General features: G+C 38.0%; 1 pseudogene; it reads right to left on the bottom strand.

The window, feature by feature from the left end:
* Positions 1–3,892: 3,892 nt before the first annotated feature.
* On the bottom strand, positions 3,893–15,498 carry LOC132345592 (histone-lysine N-methyltransferase SETMAR-like; annotated as a pseudogene).
* Between the last annotated feature and the right edge of the window lie 1,130 nt (positions 15,499–16,628).

The raw sequence follows: 16,628 nt of genomic DNA, 5'->3' as shown, positions 1-16,628 counted from the left end.
TCCTGATCGTTTCTCTTTCAGATAGATTCAAACCCCTCAGTGATTGAAATTGCGATGTACTAAAAAATGTTGCTTAAAGAATATTGCCACATAGAGAAGCTGTCCAAATAATACTGTTCACTAAATAAAAAATAAAATGTCCCTGGAGAAGGAAATGGCAACCCACTCCAGTATTCTTGCCTGGGAAATCCTATGGACAGACGAACCTGGTGGGCTACAGTCCATGGGGTCACAAGAGTTGGACATGACTGAGCGACTTCATTTTCACTTCCAGTATTCTTGCCTAGAGAATCCCATGGACAGAGGAGCCTGGCGTGCTATGCCCACAGGGTCTGACCACAGAAAGTCAGACATGACTGAGCAACTAACACTTTCACTTTCAAGAGCAGATCTTAAAAATCACAAGAAAAGAAGGGGGGGGGAATGCTTATAACTCTATATAATGATTCATGTTAACTAGACTTAACCTGGTGATCATTTTGCCATGTATACAAATGTCAGATCATTATGTCGTACACCTGAAACATAACATTAGACGTCAATTATACTTTAACAATATAAAAATACAGATATATACCCAAACATTGTTCCCAAAAAAATGAGAAAGGAAAAACAGCAAAAAACTATAAGGCTAATCTCAAAAGGATGATTATGTAAGAATTTATGTATGTTGTGTACTATAAAAGCTTTTTGTAAGAAACTTCTTATGCAAATCTGACAAATAAAACAATTTTATGCCCCTCTTAAAAAAAAATAAAAATAAAAAAAAATAAAATGTTACTGTGAACTTGAAAGATGAAGAAAATAAAAACAATCCTTGTGCAATGGTAATTTAGACCTGTGTGGTATTTTTGAACTTGAATAGTTGCCATGTTTATTGTTGATTGCTTAATGTAAGTATTTGACAAATGATTATACCTATCATTTATTAGGGGTTTTCTACATGCCAAGAACCCTACTAGAAACTTGTACTATCTTTTTTTTTCATCCTTATAATAGCTCTAACTAGAAGGTCACTTCATTTCTTATTTTTGAAACAAAGAAAATGTGCCTTAGAGATATTAACACTGTCAAGATTATGAAATGATATTAAATGATAGATCCAGAAATCATATCCAAGTGTGCCTGACTCCAAAGTCCATGTCTTAAAGTACAGCATTACAAATGCTAAAAGTATTTGCAGAAGTTCACGTAGAAAGTAAGAGCATATTCAAATATATGGAAAAGAGAAATGAAATTATGTGGGTCTAAATAATACTAATGGTTAGTCATATAGGAAATCACAAGACAGCTCCTTAAATTTAACCTTACCCTAGAAAGAACTCTAGTTCTAGCCAGCAAAATTGAATCAGCCATTAATAATGCAAGATGACGTGCAGAGAAAGACTCTATGCCCATAAAAGTGATTCATTCACCCTCCTTCCGGAAACAACATTCCATTGGGGCAAATCAATGCCGCAAGCTGCTACTGAACACACTATCTACACAAGCCCAAACTCACTGAAGTTCACTTTTATTCTTTGATTGTGATTCTAAAAGGTACTTGGCAAATACTGCAGGATGTTCTGTACAAGAAGGCAAATGGTAATAACTGGGGAAAACTGGGTATTGTACATGAGTGGACTTCTGAAGGATCTCTGGCATTAATTTTTTTAACTCTGTTTTATAAGTTTTAATTGAAGATTAGCAATAAAACAATTTTTTTGGAAAAATAGGTTGTGTTGCCTTATATTCTAAACACAAATACCTGGAGGAAAGATTAAGAATTATAATAAGCTATATATATATATACCTTAATATATTAGTTCTATATTAATGCTATATTATACTTTCCGGGTAGTTCATATGATAAAGAATCTGCCCACAATGTGGGAGACCTGGGTTTGATCCCTGGGACAGGAAGATTCCCCTGAAGAAGGGCATGGCAACCCACTCCAGTATTCTTGCCTGGAAAATTCCATTGTCAGAGGAGCCTGGTGGGCCACAGTCCATAGCGTCACAAAGAGTTGGGCACAATTGAGCAACTAACACTTTCACTTTCATATCAATGCTTAATTCCTTTGCATAAACAAAGATTTCTTTTACACATAAGATTAGCATCGAGATTTGTTGGTCCAAATTTTTGATAAATTTTGGGCTAATAGAAAGAATGGAGCCAGATTCACATTTGAAAGTCACTCATCTTGCCTACATGTATCCATTATGTAATACGTATTTGTTAAATGAGTAAATGTACTTCTGTTTGTGAATATATGCAATCAATTACACTGAGTAGTTTTCTTGTATGGTTAAAGTGGGTGGGGAGAAGAAAAGGAAAGTGAAGTTGTTTTTTTTTTTTTTTACTTTTCTGTATCAGACACTCTGTTAGGCCTATCTGCTACATTCATCTCAACAAATCTGTAAAGGTAGGCAACAATGTGAACTGACAGACAACTGGCACTTAGAAAAAGATAAACTGCCGGAGGTTAGATTGGATAACAGTAGAACTAGGATTCAAAGCTGTGTGTGTTTACCTAAAAAGTTTGTTCTTCCCCTATAGCAAAGAGTACACAATAAGCAAGTATTTAGAATATTTCTAACTTAGGTTCTATATTTTAATAACAGGTGCATATAGATATATGTATTTATGTCTGTGTATATATCTATTTCTATGTCTCTCTATCTATATATAGAGAGAGGGTATACACCCTCTGTGAGAATATGTGTTATTATAACTCTTCCTGTGAAAATATATACATGGAAGAGTTATAATATATAATATATCACAATTATAATATATCCTGTGAAAATATATACATACATAGATGTATATATATATGTACACACATATGCACACATTCATGGCTATTTCAAACATTAGATTAGGGTCTGACTCCTGAACTTGACCATTTAGCACACATTCATAGGACAATGCCTGCTGTCAGTAAGATACGTGCCATATGGGAAAAATTCAGTACGTTATCAATTTTATTTTTGACAATCCTTGGCAAATAACCTACAGTCAGCATTTATACTTTCCTTTTGTCATGACAACAGAATTTCAAACATGAAGTATAAAAGAATTCAGATGACCTCAACATTTTAATGTTATGTGCTTTGCATCTTTCAAGAATGCCATGGTGTTGTGTGATTCTTCCTATAATGGTATTTTTGATGAAACAAATATAGTATCATGATGACATGAAAAAGTCAAGTCTTGAATACACCAATATAACTGAAATGTTATCTTCACTTTAGAATCTCAAACATAGATTATTACTTTATGGCCTAGATTTATATTGTTTATTTTAAGATACATAAACTCACTTTCTTGCTTCTTTGGTTTGCACACAACCCAGTTAAGTTCAGAAGTAATTTCCTTTTTTAATATTCATGAATTAATAAAGTTGTTTTTCTGCTAGAGTTTAGGCTGTTTTTATTTTATTTCATAATAGAGTGTGACTCCAGACATTCTATTAAATTAAATGGATTTGAAGAGAAATCAAATGTATAATTCAATGGGAAAATATATATTTAAATATAATCCAAAAGATCTTATAATTTTATGAATAAGTAGCACCCACTCCAATATTCTTGCCTAGAGAATTCCACGGACAGAGGAGCCTGACAGGCTACAGTCCATAGGGCTGGAAAGAGTCAGACACAGATGAGGCAACTTATCACAGTACAACATAGCAGAAGTTTAGAGCCAATCAGTACATCCCATGATTTCCATTATAGAAAATTGGAAATAATATAAAAACTAACTTTAATTTTTAATTTGACAGTAAAATTTTTCTTAATTAATCTTTTATTATGAATAACTGTAGCATTTGTTAGGTTGGTGCAAAAGTACTTGGGTTTTCAGACCTTGAACTTTAAATCATTATAACTAGGCACAAACACATTTTTATTACTCAGAATAGAAACCATTACAATTAACACACTTTTGCCAACAAGAAATAAGTTTATTTATTCCTGTAGCATAAAAATCCATGCTTTGGGATTTGATGAACTCTTGGAAAAGAATTTCTGCATCCTGTTGGTTGTGGAAGCATTTTTCCCAGCAAAAAGTTGTCAAGATGCTTGAAGAAGTGGGAGTCATTTGGTGAGACACCAGGTGAATATGGCATGAGGCAAAACTTTGTAGCCCAATTCATTCAACTTTTGAAGTGTTGGTTGTGTGACATGTCGTCAGGCATTGTTGTGGATAAAAATTGGGCCCATTCTGTTGACCAATATAGCTGCAGGCTTTGCAGTTTTCAGTGAATCTCATAGATTTGCTGAGCATACTTCTTAGATGTAATGGTTTCACTAGGATTCAGAAAGCCATAGTGGGTCAGACAGGCAGCAGACCACCAAATAGTGACCATGACCTTTTTGGGTGCAAGTTTGGCTTTGGGAAGTCTTTGGAGCATCTTCTCAGTCCAGTCATTGAGCTGGTCATACCCAGTTGTTGTATAAAATCCACTTTTCATCCCACATCACAATCCTATTGAGAAATGATTTGTTGTTGCATAGAATAATTGACGATGAGAGTTCAGATGCCATTTTTTGTTTGGTCAGCTCAGAAGGTACCCGCTTATAGAGGTTTTTCACCTTTCCAATTTGCTTCAAATGCTGAATGACCATAGAATGGTTGACACTGAATTCTTCAGCAACTTCCTGTGTAGTTGAAAAAGGATCAGTTTTGATGATGGCTCTCAATTAGTCATAGTCACCTTCTGATGGCTGGCCACTACACTCCTCATCTTCAAGGCTCTCCTTTCCTTTGCCAAACTTCTTGAACCACAACTGCACTATATGTTCATTAGCAGTTCCTGAGCCAAATGTATTATTGAGGCTGCAAGTTGCCTCCATTCCTTTAGGACCCATTTTAAACTTGAATAAGAAAATTGCTCCAATTTGTTTTTTGTCTACATCATTTCCATAGACTAAAATAAATATAAAATAAACAGCAAGTATCAAGTCATTAGTAAAAAAAAACATGAAGCAAGAAGTGAGCATTAAAATAATGTGTAGTACAGTTCAGTTGAGTTCATTTGTACAGTCGTGTCTGACTCTTTGCAACCCCATGGACTGCAGCATGACAGGCCTCCCTGTCCATCACCAACTCCTGGAGTTTACTCAAACACATGTCCATTGAGTCAGTGATGCCATCCAACCATCTCACCCTCTGTGGACCCATTCTCCTCCTGCCTTCAATTTTTCCCAGCTTCAGGGTCTTTTCAAATGAGTTAATTCTTTGCATCAGGTGGCCAAAGTATTGGAGTTTCAGCTTCAACATCAGTCATTCCAATGAATATTCAGGACTGATTTCCTTTTGGATCTCCTTGCTGTCCAAGGGACTCTGAAGAGTCTTCTCCAACACCACAGTTCAAAAGCATCAATTCTTCACCACTCAGCTTTCTTTATAGTCCAACTCTCACATCCATACATGACTACTGGAAAAACCATAGCTTTGAATAGATGGACCTTTGTTAGAAAAATAATGTCTCTGCTTTTTAATATGCTGCCTAGGTTGGTCCTAACTTTTCTTCCAAGCAGTAAGTGTCTTTTAATTTCATGGCTGCAGTCACCATCTGCAGGGATTTTTGGATCCTCCCAAAAAATAAAGTCTGTCACTGTTTCCATTGTTTCCCCACCTTTTGCCATGAAGTGATGGGACTGGATGCCATGATCTTAGTTTTCTGAATGTTGAGTTTTAAGTCAACGTTTTTACTCTCCTTTTTCACTTTCATCAAGAAGCTCTTTAGTTCTTCTTCACATTCTGCCAAGAGGGTAGTGTCATCTGCATATCTGAGGTTATTGATATTTCTTTCGGCATTCTTGATTCCAGCTTGTGCTTCATCCAGCCCAGTGTTTCTCATGATGTACAATGCACATAAGTTAAATAGGCAGGGTGACAATATACAACCTTGAGATACTCCTTTCCAAATTTGGAACCAGTCTGTTGTTCCATGTCCAGTTCTAACTGTTGCTTCCTGACCTTCTTGTTTCTCAAGAAGCAGGTCAGGTGGTCTGGTATTCCCATCTCTTTCAGAATTTTCCACAGTTTGTGATACACATAGTCAAAGGCTTTGGCATAGTCAAGAAAGAGAAGTAGATGTTTTTCTGGAACTCTCTTGCTTTTTTGATGATCCAGCGGATATTGGCAATTCGATTTCTGGTTCCTCTGCCTTTTCTAAAGCCAGCTTGAACATCTGGAAGTTCATGGTTCATGTATTGCTGAAGGGATTTCTTTGGAAGTAATGATGCTAAAGCTGAAACTCCAGTACTTTGGCCACCTCATGCGAAGAGTTGACTCATTGGAAAAGACTCTGATGCTGGGAGGGATTGGGGGCAAGAGGAGAAGGGGACGACAGAGGATGAGATGGCTGGATGGCATCACTGACTCGATGGACATGAGTCTGAGTGAACTCCAGGAATTGGTGATGGACAGGGAGGCCTGGCGTGCTGCGATTCATGGGGTCACAAAGAGTCGGACACGACTGAGTGATTGATCTGATCTGATCTGAGCTTGGAGAATTATGAGCATTAACATTGCTAGCATGCGAGATGAATGCAATTGCACAGTAGTTTGAATGTTCTTTGACTTTGTCTTTCTTTGGGATTGGAATGAAAACTGACTTTTTCCAGTCCTGTGGCCACTGTTGAGTTTTCCAGATTTGCTGGCATACTGAGTGCAGCACTTTCAAAGCATCATCTTTTAGGATTTGAAATAGCTCCACTGGAATTCCATCACCTCCACTAGATTTGTTCATACTGATGCTTCCTAAGGCCCACTTGACTTCGCATTCAAGATATTTGGCTCTAGGTGAGTGATCACATCATTGTGATTATCTGGGTTGTGAAGATCTTTTTTGTATAGTTCTTCTGTGTTTCTTGCCACCTCTTAATATCTTCTGCTTCTGTTAGATCCATACCATGTCTGTTCTTTATTGTGCCCATCTTTGCATGAAATGGTCCCTTGGTATCTCTAATTTTCTTAAAGAGATCTCTAGTTTTAACCATTCTATTTTTTTCCTCTATGTCTTTGCATTGATCACTGAGGAAGGCTTTCTTATCTCTCCTTTCTAGCCTTTGGAACTCTGCATTCAAATGGGTATATCTTTCCTTTTTTCCTTTACTTTTAGCTTCTCTTCTTTTCACAGCTATTTGTAAGACCTCCTCAGACAACCATTTTGCCTTTTTTACGTTTCTTTTTCTTGGAGATGGTCTTGATCCCTGCCTCCTGTACAATGTTGCAAACCTCCTCCCATAGTTCTTTAGGCACTCTGTCTATCAGATATAATACCTTCAATCTATTTCTCATTTCCAGTGTATAATCATGAGGGATTTGATTTAGGTCATACCTGAATGGATACCCCACGTCCAAGATAAGAGAAAACCAAGTAAGATGGTAGATGTTGCAAGAGGGCATCAGAGGGCAGACACACTGAAACCATAATCACAGAAAACTAGTCAATCTAATCACACTAGGACCACAGCCTTGTCTAACTCAATGAAATTAAGCCATGCCCTGTAGGGCAACCCAAGATGGGCAGGTCATGGTGGAGAGATCTGACAGAATGTGGTCCACTGGAGAAGGGAATGGCAAACCACTTCAGTATTCTTGCCTTGAGAACCCCATGAACAGTATGAAAAGGCAAAATGATAGAATACTGAAATAGGAACTCCCCAGGTCAGAAGGTGCCCAATATGCTACCGGAGATCAGTGGAGAAATAACTCCAGAAAGAATGAAGGGATGGAGCCAAAGCAAAAACAATACCCAGCTGTGGATGTGACTGGAGATAGAAGCTAGGTGTGATGCTGTAAAGAGCAATATTGCATAGGAACCTGGAATGTTAGGTCCATGAATCAAGGCAAATTGGCAGTGGTCAAACAGGAGATGGCAAGAGTGAATGTCAACATTCTAGAATCAGCGAACTAAAATGGGCTGGAATGGGTGAATTTAACTCAGATGACCATTATATCTACTACTGTGGGCAGGAATCCCTTAGAAGAAATACAGTAGCCATCATGGTCAACAAAAGAGTCTGAAATGCAGTACTTGGATGCAGTCTCAAAAATGACAGAATGATCTCTGTTCGTTTCCAAGGCAAACCTTTCAATATCACAGTAATCCAAGTCTATGCCCCAACCAGTAATGCTGAAGAAGCTGAAGTTGAATGGTTCTATGAAAACCTAAAAGACCTTTTAGAACTAACACCCCCAAAATATGTCCTATTCATTATAGGGGACTGGAATGCAAAAGTAGGAAGTCAAGAAACACCTAGAGTAACTGGCAAATTTGGCCTTGGAATACGAAATGAAGCAGGGCAAAAACTAATAGAGTTTTGCAAGAAAATGCACTGGTCATAGCAAACACCCTCTTACAACAACACAAGAGAAGACTCTACATATGGACATCACCAGATGGTCAACACCGAAATCAGATTGATTATATTCTTTGCAGCCAAAGATGGAGAAGCTCTATACAGTCAGCAAAAACAAGACCAGGAGCTGACTGTGGCTCAGACCATGAACTCCTTATTGCCAAATTAAGACTTAAATTGAAGAAAGTAGGGAAAACCAGTAGACCATTCAGGTATGACCTAAATCAAATCCCTTATGATTATACAGTGGAAGTGAGAAATAGATTTATGGGACTAGATCCGATGAATAGAGTGCCTGATGAACTATGGACGGAGGTTCATGACATTGTACAGGAGACAGGGATCAAGACCATCCGCGTGGAAAAGAAATGCAATAAAGCAAAATGGCTGTCTGAGGAGGCCTTACAAATAGCTGTGAAAAGAAGAGAAGTGAAAAGCAAAGGAGAAAAGGAAAAATATAAGCATCTGAATGCAGAGTTCCAAAGAATAACAAGAAGAGATAAGAAAGCCTTCCTCAGCGATCAATGCAAAGAAATAGAGGAAAACAACAGAATGGGAAAGACTAGAGATCTCTTCAAGAAAATTAGAGATACCAAGGGAACATTTCATGCAAATATGGGCTCGATAAAGGACAGAAATGGTATGGACCCAACAGAAGCATAAGATATTAAGAAGAGGTGCAAGAATACACAGAACTGTACAAAAAAGATCTTCATGACCAAGATAATCACGATAGTATAATCACTCACCTAGAGCCAGACATCCTGGAATGTGAAGTCAAGTGGGCCTTAGAAAGCATCACTATGAACAAAGGTAGTGGAGGTGATGGAATTCCATTTGAACTCTTTCAAATCCTGAAAAATGACGCTGTGAAAGTGCTGTACTCAATATGCCAGCAAATTTGGAAAACTCAGCAGTGGCTATGGGACTGGAAAAGGTCAGTTTTCATTCCAATCCCAAAGAAAGGCAATGCCAAAGAGTGCTCAAACTACTTCACAGTTGCACTCATCTCACACACTAGTAAAGTAATGCTCAAAATTCTCCAAGCCAGGCTTCAGCAATACATGAACCGTGAACTTCCAGATGTTCAAGCTGGTTTTAGAAAAGGCAGAGGAACCAGAGATCAAATTGCCAACGTCCACTGGATCATGGAAAAAGCAAGAGAGTTCCAGAAAAACATCTATTTCTGCTTTATTGACTATGCCAAAGCCTTTGACTGTGTGGGTCACAATAAACTGTGGAAAATTCTGAAAGAGATGGGTGTACCAGACCACCTGACCTGCTTCTTGAGAAACCTGTATACAGGTCAGGAAGCAACAGTTAGAACTGGACATGGAACAACAGACTGTTCCCAATAGGAAAAGGAGTTCGTCAAGGCTGTATATTGTCACTCTGCTTATTTAACTTCTATGCAGAGTACATCATGAGAAACGCTGGGCTGGAAGAAGCACAAGCTGAAATCAAGATTGCCGGGAAATATCAATAAACTCAGATATGCAGATGACACCACCCTTATGGCAGAAGGTGAAGAGGAACTAAAAAGCCTCTTGATGAGATTGAAAGAGGAGAGTGAAAAAGTTGGCTTAAAGCTCAACATTCAGAAAATGAAGATCATGGCATCTGGTCCCATCATTTCATAGGAAATAGATGGGGAAACAGTGGAAATAGTATCAAACTTTAGTTTTGGGGGCTCCAAAATCACTGCAGATGGTGACTGCAGCCATGAAATTAAAAGACACCTACTCCTTGGAAGAAAATTTATGACCAACCTAGATAGCATATTGAAAAGCAGAGACATTACTTTGCCAACAAAGGTTCATCTAGTCAAGGCTATGGTTTTTCCAGTGGTCAGGTAAGGATGCGAGAGTTGGACTGTGAAGAAGGCTGAGCACTGAAGAATTGATGCTTTTGAACTGTGGTGTTGGAGAAGACTCTTGAGAGTCCCTTGGACTGCAAGGAGATCCAACCAGTCCATTCTAAAGAAGATCATCCCTGGGTGTTCTTTGGAAGGAATGGTGCTAAAGCTGAAACTCTAGTACTTTGGCCACCTCATGCAAAGTGTTGACTCATTGGAAAAGACTCTGATGCTGAGAGGGATTGGGGGCAGGAGGAGAAGGGGAAGACAGAGGATGAGATGGGTGAATGACATCACTGACTCGATGGACATGAGTTTGCCTGAAGTCTGGGAGATGGTGTTGGACAAGGAGGCCTGGCATGCTGCAATTCATGGGATTGCAAAGAGTTGGACACGACTGAGTGCCTGATCTCATCTGATCTGATCTGATACCTGAATGGTCTAGTGGTTTTTCCCTACTTTCTTCAATATAAGTCTGAATTTTTCAATGAGGAGTTCATGATCTGAGCCACAGTCAGCTCCAGGTCTTGTTTTTGCTGACTGTATAGAGCTTCTCCATATTTGGATGCAAAGAATATAATCAATCTGATTTCTGTATTGCCCATCTGGTGATGTCCATGTGTAGAGTCTTCTCTTGTGTTGTTGGAAGAGTGTGTTTGCTATGACCAGTGCCTTCTCTTGACAAAACTGTGTTAGCCTTTGACCTGCTTCATTTTGTACTCCAAGGCCAAATTTGCCTGTTACTCCAAGTATATCTTACTTCCTACTTTTGCATTCCAGTGCCCTGTAATGAAAAGGACATCTTTTTTGGGTGTTAGTCCTAGAAGGTCTTGTTCAGTTCAGTTCAGTTCAGTTCAGTTCATAATTCTCCAAGCTCAGATCAGATCAGATCAGTCGCTCAGTCATATCCGACTCTTTGCGACCCCATGAATTGCAGCATACCATGCCTCCCTGTCCATCATCAACTCCTGGAGTTCACTCAAACTCACGTCCATCGAGTCGGTGATGCCTTCCAGCCATCTCATCCTCTGTTGTCCCCTTCTCCTCCTGCCTCCAATCCCTCCCAGCATCAGAGTCTTTTCAATGAGTCAACTCTTCTCATGAGGTGGCCAAAGTACTGGAGTTTCAGCTTTAGCATCATTCCTTCCAAAGAACACACAGGACTGCTCTCCTTTAGAATGGATTGGTTGGATCTCCTTGCATTTCAAGGGACTCTCAAGAGAAGGTTTTTTAGATCTTCATAGAACCATTCAGTGTCAGCTTCTTCAGCGTTACTGGTCTGGGCATAAACTTGAATTACAGTGATATTGAATGGTTTGCCCTGGAAACGAACAGAGATCATTCTGTCATTTTTGAGATCGCAACCAAGTACTGCATTTCCGACTCTCTTGTTGACTATGAAGACTACTCCATTTCTTCTAAGGAATTCTTGCTCACGGTAGTAGATATAATGGTCATCTGAGTTAAATTCACCCATTCCAGTCCATTTTAGTTCACTGGTTCTTAAACTGTCAGTGTTCACTCTTGCCATCTTCTATTTGACCACTTCCAATTTGCCTTGATTCGTGGTTATGTATTATACAACTGGACTTATTTAGGAATATATTTCTATGTCATATGGCAAAGTTCAACAATTCAAAAACTAAAATTATGTTTGCACCAAACTAATATAAAGCTCTTATTCTCATCATATTTTATGAATCTTTTCCAGGTGTATATATAATTTTCTTTAAATTTCTAATTCCAGAGTAGTAGCACTCATGCTACATCCCACCCCCATGTCTGTCAAACTTGGAAACAATAGCATTATTATAAATATAATTAAGTATATATCACACTGAAAGTAAGACAAAGGAAATATCAAGAAACTGAAATGAATCCTCCACAAAAGAGTAAAGTACAAGGGAATAGCACCTGTATTTCTTGACTACCATTAGAAAAAGACAACCTCTACAGGTAACTGACATCACCTGGTTCTGCTACAAAAAGGTGCAGTTCAAAATTTTCCGAAGATACTACAAAATGTGTTGCAATAAACTTAATCACCATATATTTAAGAAAATCCAGGTGTATGAAAGAAGAATAAATTAAACAAGTAGAATTTGCACTTGAAGAAACAGAATAGAATAATTAGACCCTGCCTTTACAATTAGTACATTTAATGTTTTAGAGAAGCAACATGAGGACTTATACTCTTGGAAATAAAATAAAGTGTATTAAACATCAAAAAGATGAATTTGCTAAACAGATCAAGTCAATGCATGTAATTTTTAAAATTAATTCTTATTAGTTTTAAAGGAAATATCACAGGAAATGGTGGTCACTGGGCTTCATTCTCTTTCTTTTTATCCTTCTTCTTCTAAATTCCAAGTGTCTTTTTGTTGTTTTGGTTTTCATTATTATTTTTGCCTGAAATTTAAATCCTTTTTATTCATTCATTAGAGAATTCCATAAATTCAGATGATTACCTTGTCTCTGAGAGCTATACAGATATTGGCCCTGTTACTCTGAATTCTGAATGCATAAATAAGCAAAGGCTAAATATAGCAAATTAGACTCAAATGCTTTAGGTTGAACATTCTACTTCCTATGACTATAATACAATTATCTAAATCTTTGATGTGAGCCTCAATTTTAGTAGTCATTAAAGTTCTCCATTTCTTATACTTTGCTTCTGCAGTCCCCTTAAGCAGGTAAGTTACGAGAAAACAGACTCCACTTCAGACTAATTCTCACCTATGGGCTTGGGAAATCTCTATTTTCCTAGCTCAACTGCCCTGCATGCCTTCTTCTGGATAGTATTAACTCATCTTGTGGAATCCATATTCAGTACAGACTTTGGTACCTGGTCCTCTGGATCCTCCATTCCTACTGCATCTCAATGCAAATGATATCTTCTTCAGTATCACTCATCCATTTAATCCTACTCTCATACCATCACCTGTAGGCCTAGCAGTTACCCCAACTCACTCCTTTCCAAAGAAGTATTCATTGACACTTCCCCTTTTCCAGCCCCTACTGTTTGCCTTTCCAGGCTATTCATTTAATCATTTCCACAAAAACATTTTTTTCTTTGACCTTATTGGAAATTTAAACTCTGACTTCTCATTTTTGTAATTAGCCATCATTGCTTCCCTTCTTTACTTCCTTCTGTTTCATTTAGATTCGTTTAGAATGCATATTCCTCTATCTCGTTCATGCTCCTCCAAACCTGAAACTTCCTACATCCTACAACAATTCCAACCATTCTCTGCATCTCCACCTGGGCAAATGAGCATTGCCAAAGGAATTTACACATCGAGATTGAAATGATACTATTGTTGATTTTTTTCACCAATACAAACACTGCTTAAACTTCAAAGAGTAGTCTCCTATTCAGCTAATTGTCTTACACTCCACAATAACAATTTCAGATCTTTCTATTCCACCCAGACTTCCAGTCTCTTTTGCTTCACCACAATCAGCAGAGTTATAGAAGTCTCTTACTTCCTATAGAAAATAAAAGTCAGAATTTTGGAACTCCTTCAACCTCCCACCACTAAACATAAATACCTCCCTGAATCCTCAGCCATCCTCCTTTTTCCCATGTTTAAAATAGAGGAAACATTTTTTCTCAAGAGCAGCCTAGAACTTTCATTTTCTTTATATTTCCTGATTCTTTAACCCACTCCAGTCCAATGTGTTGAATTGAAAGTGATAGAGACACCTGTGTAAAACTATGCTGCCTAAGGAAACCTGTGGGATCCCAATTCACTACTCTAATTTTTCAGCAGTATGAGCCTTTGCTGTATTATATTCTAACATCTCTTTACTACTCAGCCTTGTTGCTTGGCCCGTTTTTCCTTTAAGACCTAAGTATTTCCCTCTTCTTTCCTCAGTCTGCGTGCATGCTAAGTTGCTCCAGTCATGTCTGATTCTTTGTGACGCTATGGACTGTAGCCGTCCAGGCTCCTCTGTCCATAGGTTTCTCCATACAAGAATACTGGAATGGGTTGCCATCTCCTTCTCCAAGGGATCTTCAAGACCCAGGGATCAAACATGCATATCTTGCACCTCCTGTATTGGCAGGCAGATTCTTTACCACTTGCACCACCTAACTGCCTCATGTGACCTGGTATATGTCTAAGACTTCAATCAATATCCACAAAATGAACATTTCATATCTATATCCAGCCAAGACCTTTTTATGAGTTATAGATCCATACAATTATTTGCTTATTTGACATTTACGCTTAGATTTTTCAGAAACACTTCAAGTTTAATATGGTCAAAAGTGAACTCAAAGCTTCTTACTTTCCACATTCTCCTGTTACCTCCAAACAGGTCCTCAAGTCAGAACTGTAGAAGTCTTTATTGATACTGGTTCTTAAAAGAAAATTATCATGTCCAATCTGTTTTACTTCCCTTTTCACTGGAAGTCATAATGTCTCCCCATTTCCACTTTTCTCATGTATCTTCTGAATTATCTCAACAGCCTTTCAACTAGTCTACCTTCATTCACATATTTGTTCAATTAATGAGTTAATAATTGAAAGAATGAATGAGTTCCAATTATCCCTGTTGAAACAGTTTACTCCCTACCTAGAAATTAACTCCTATTCTATGATCTGGGACCAATTTATTTTTTTTTGGATGCTTAACAGATATTATCGCCTTCAGTCCTCCTTTTCCCGATACTATGTATCTCTTGGGACTCCTTCTGGATTGATTCATGAATTTCTCTCTCATAACTTCACACAGTATTACAGTATGAGACATAGGCATTGAAACCTCTATAGTACTAGGATGGGGGCATTCAGTACTTGTCCAGGTCCACCACTCTAAGCTTTAGGATACAGTCCATAGGGTCACAAAGAGTCAGTCTCTACTGAAGCAACTTAGCACACATGCATGCCTTCTTATTTCAGAGAAATGAGTTTCAACACCAAGATTAGAGAATAGGTCCAGTGGAAACTGTTTAAGCAAATAATATCCTCTACACAAGTGTCATTTTCTCATCACTTCCAGGGATTTTCTACATAGGTATATGGAACTGATAACTTACTTGTCTTTTCTAGGGAGATAACTGATACTCTTGGCAGAACATGATTCTGCAATTTGGGGATGTGGGATTTGTGCATCTCTGACAATTTGGAATTTATAAAAAATCTTCTCCTTATCCATGCCTAGCTTCTATAACACTCTGATTTTTTTTCCATCGTGATTGGAGTATGCCGTTCTGAGGCAATTCTTGAAACAAGGGACCTGCTTACCCAGTCCTCCCCGTCTCTGACCAGTGGAGTCATCTCTGAGGCCCACTGTGGTGTTGTGTCTGTGACACCTGCTGGACATTTCGTCCACTAAACTCCTGGCAGGCTGCCTTTATATTCCACTGTCCTGCTTGAGTTGTCTGCCTTTATTTACTGCTGGAAGCTTGTTTCGGACATTTTTTCTGGACCTGGGGATGTTAGCATTATTCGTTTCATACTGAGCCTAGGTGCCAACATGAAGAGCCAATGCATTTTGCCTTTGTTTATTTCAATCTGATTAAAAAGATAGTACTTGCCCAATACAGAAAACTGTAAGATCTAGAAAAGCACTCAATCATAAGTCACACAACATGAATGTACACATAAACTCACAGTCACTTGTTAAAGGACTAGCATTGTATTGAAGTCAAAATATTAAAATCTTGAATTTAGAGAAGATTTTTGAATCACCTGGAGCTTTGCTATGCTTTGAATATACTGACAAGCAGTCTGACACATCTTTATTATAGCTGTATATTGATCAAATGAATACTATGGAAGTAATTAAATCAGCAGAGTGGAAAAAAGGGACTCACTTGGTAAACTAGTTAATAGATGGTTTATAAAATTATCACAAATATTACTCATGTTTTATCTTATTTAAATATTTTTCAACTTTGTGTTCTTTCATTTTTCACTAAATATAAAAAAAAAAAATCTATATCTTACAAAGATGGGCTTAATAGAATACATGTCAGTAGAGTTCAAAGTTTGAGATGCAGGTAAAACAGAATAATAAAATCCAGGTAAAAAAAAAAAAACGGTCCAATATATAATCAGTTCAATTCAGTTCAGTAGCTCAGTCTTGTCTGACTATTTATGAACCATGGACTTCAGTACACTAGGCTTCTTTGTCCATCACCAACTCCCTGAGCCTACTCAAACTCATGTTCACTGAGTCAGTGATACCATCCAACCATCTCATTCTCTGTTGTCCCCTTCTCCTCTTGCCTTCAACCTTTCTCAGCATCAAGGTCTTTTCCAATGAGTCAGTTCTTTACATCAGGTAGCTAAAGTATTGGAGTTTCAGCTTCAGCATCAGTCCTTCTGATGAATATTCAGGACTGATTTCCTTTAGGAATGACAGGTTGGATCTCCTTGCAGTCCAAGGGACTCTCAAGAGTCTT

Source organism: Bos taurus, chromosome 6, assembly GCF_002263795.3.
Source record: "Bos taurus isolate L1 Dominette 01449 registration number 42190680 breed Hereford chromosome 6, ARS-UCD2.0, whole genome shotgun sequence".
Taxonomy (NCBI): domain Eukaryota; kingdom Metazoa; phylum Chordata; class Mammalia; order Artiodactyla; family Bovidae; genus Bos; species Bos taurus.
The sequence above is the reverse complement of the archived record's forward strand: the minus strand, read 5'-3'. Positions and strand labels throughout refer to the sequence as shown.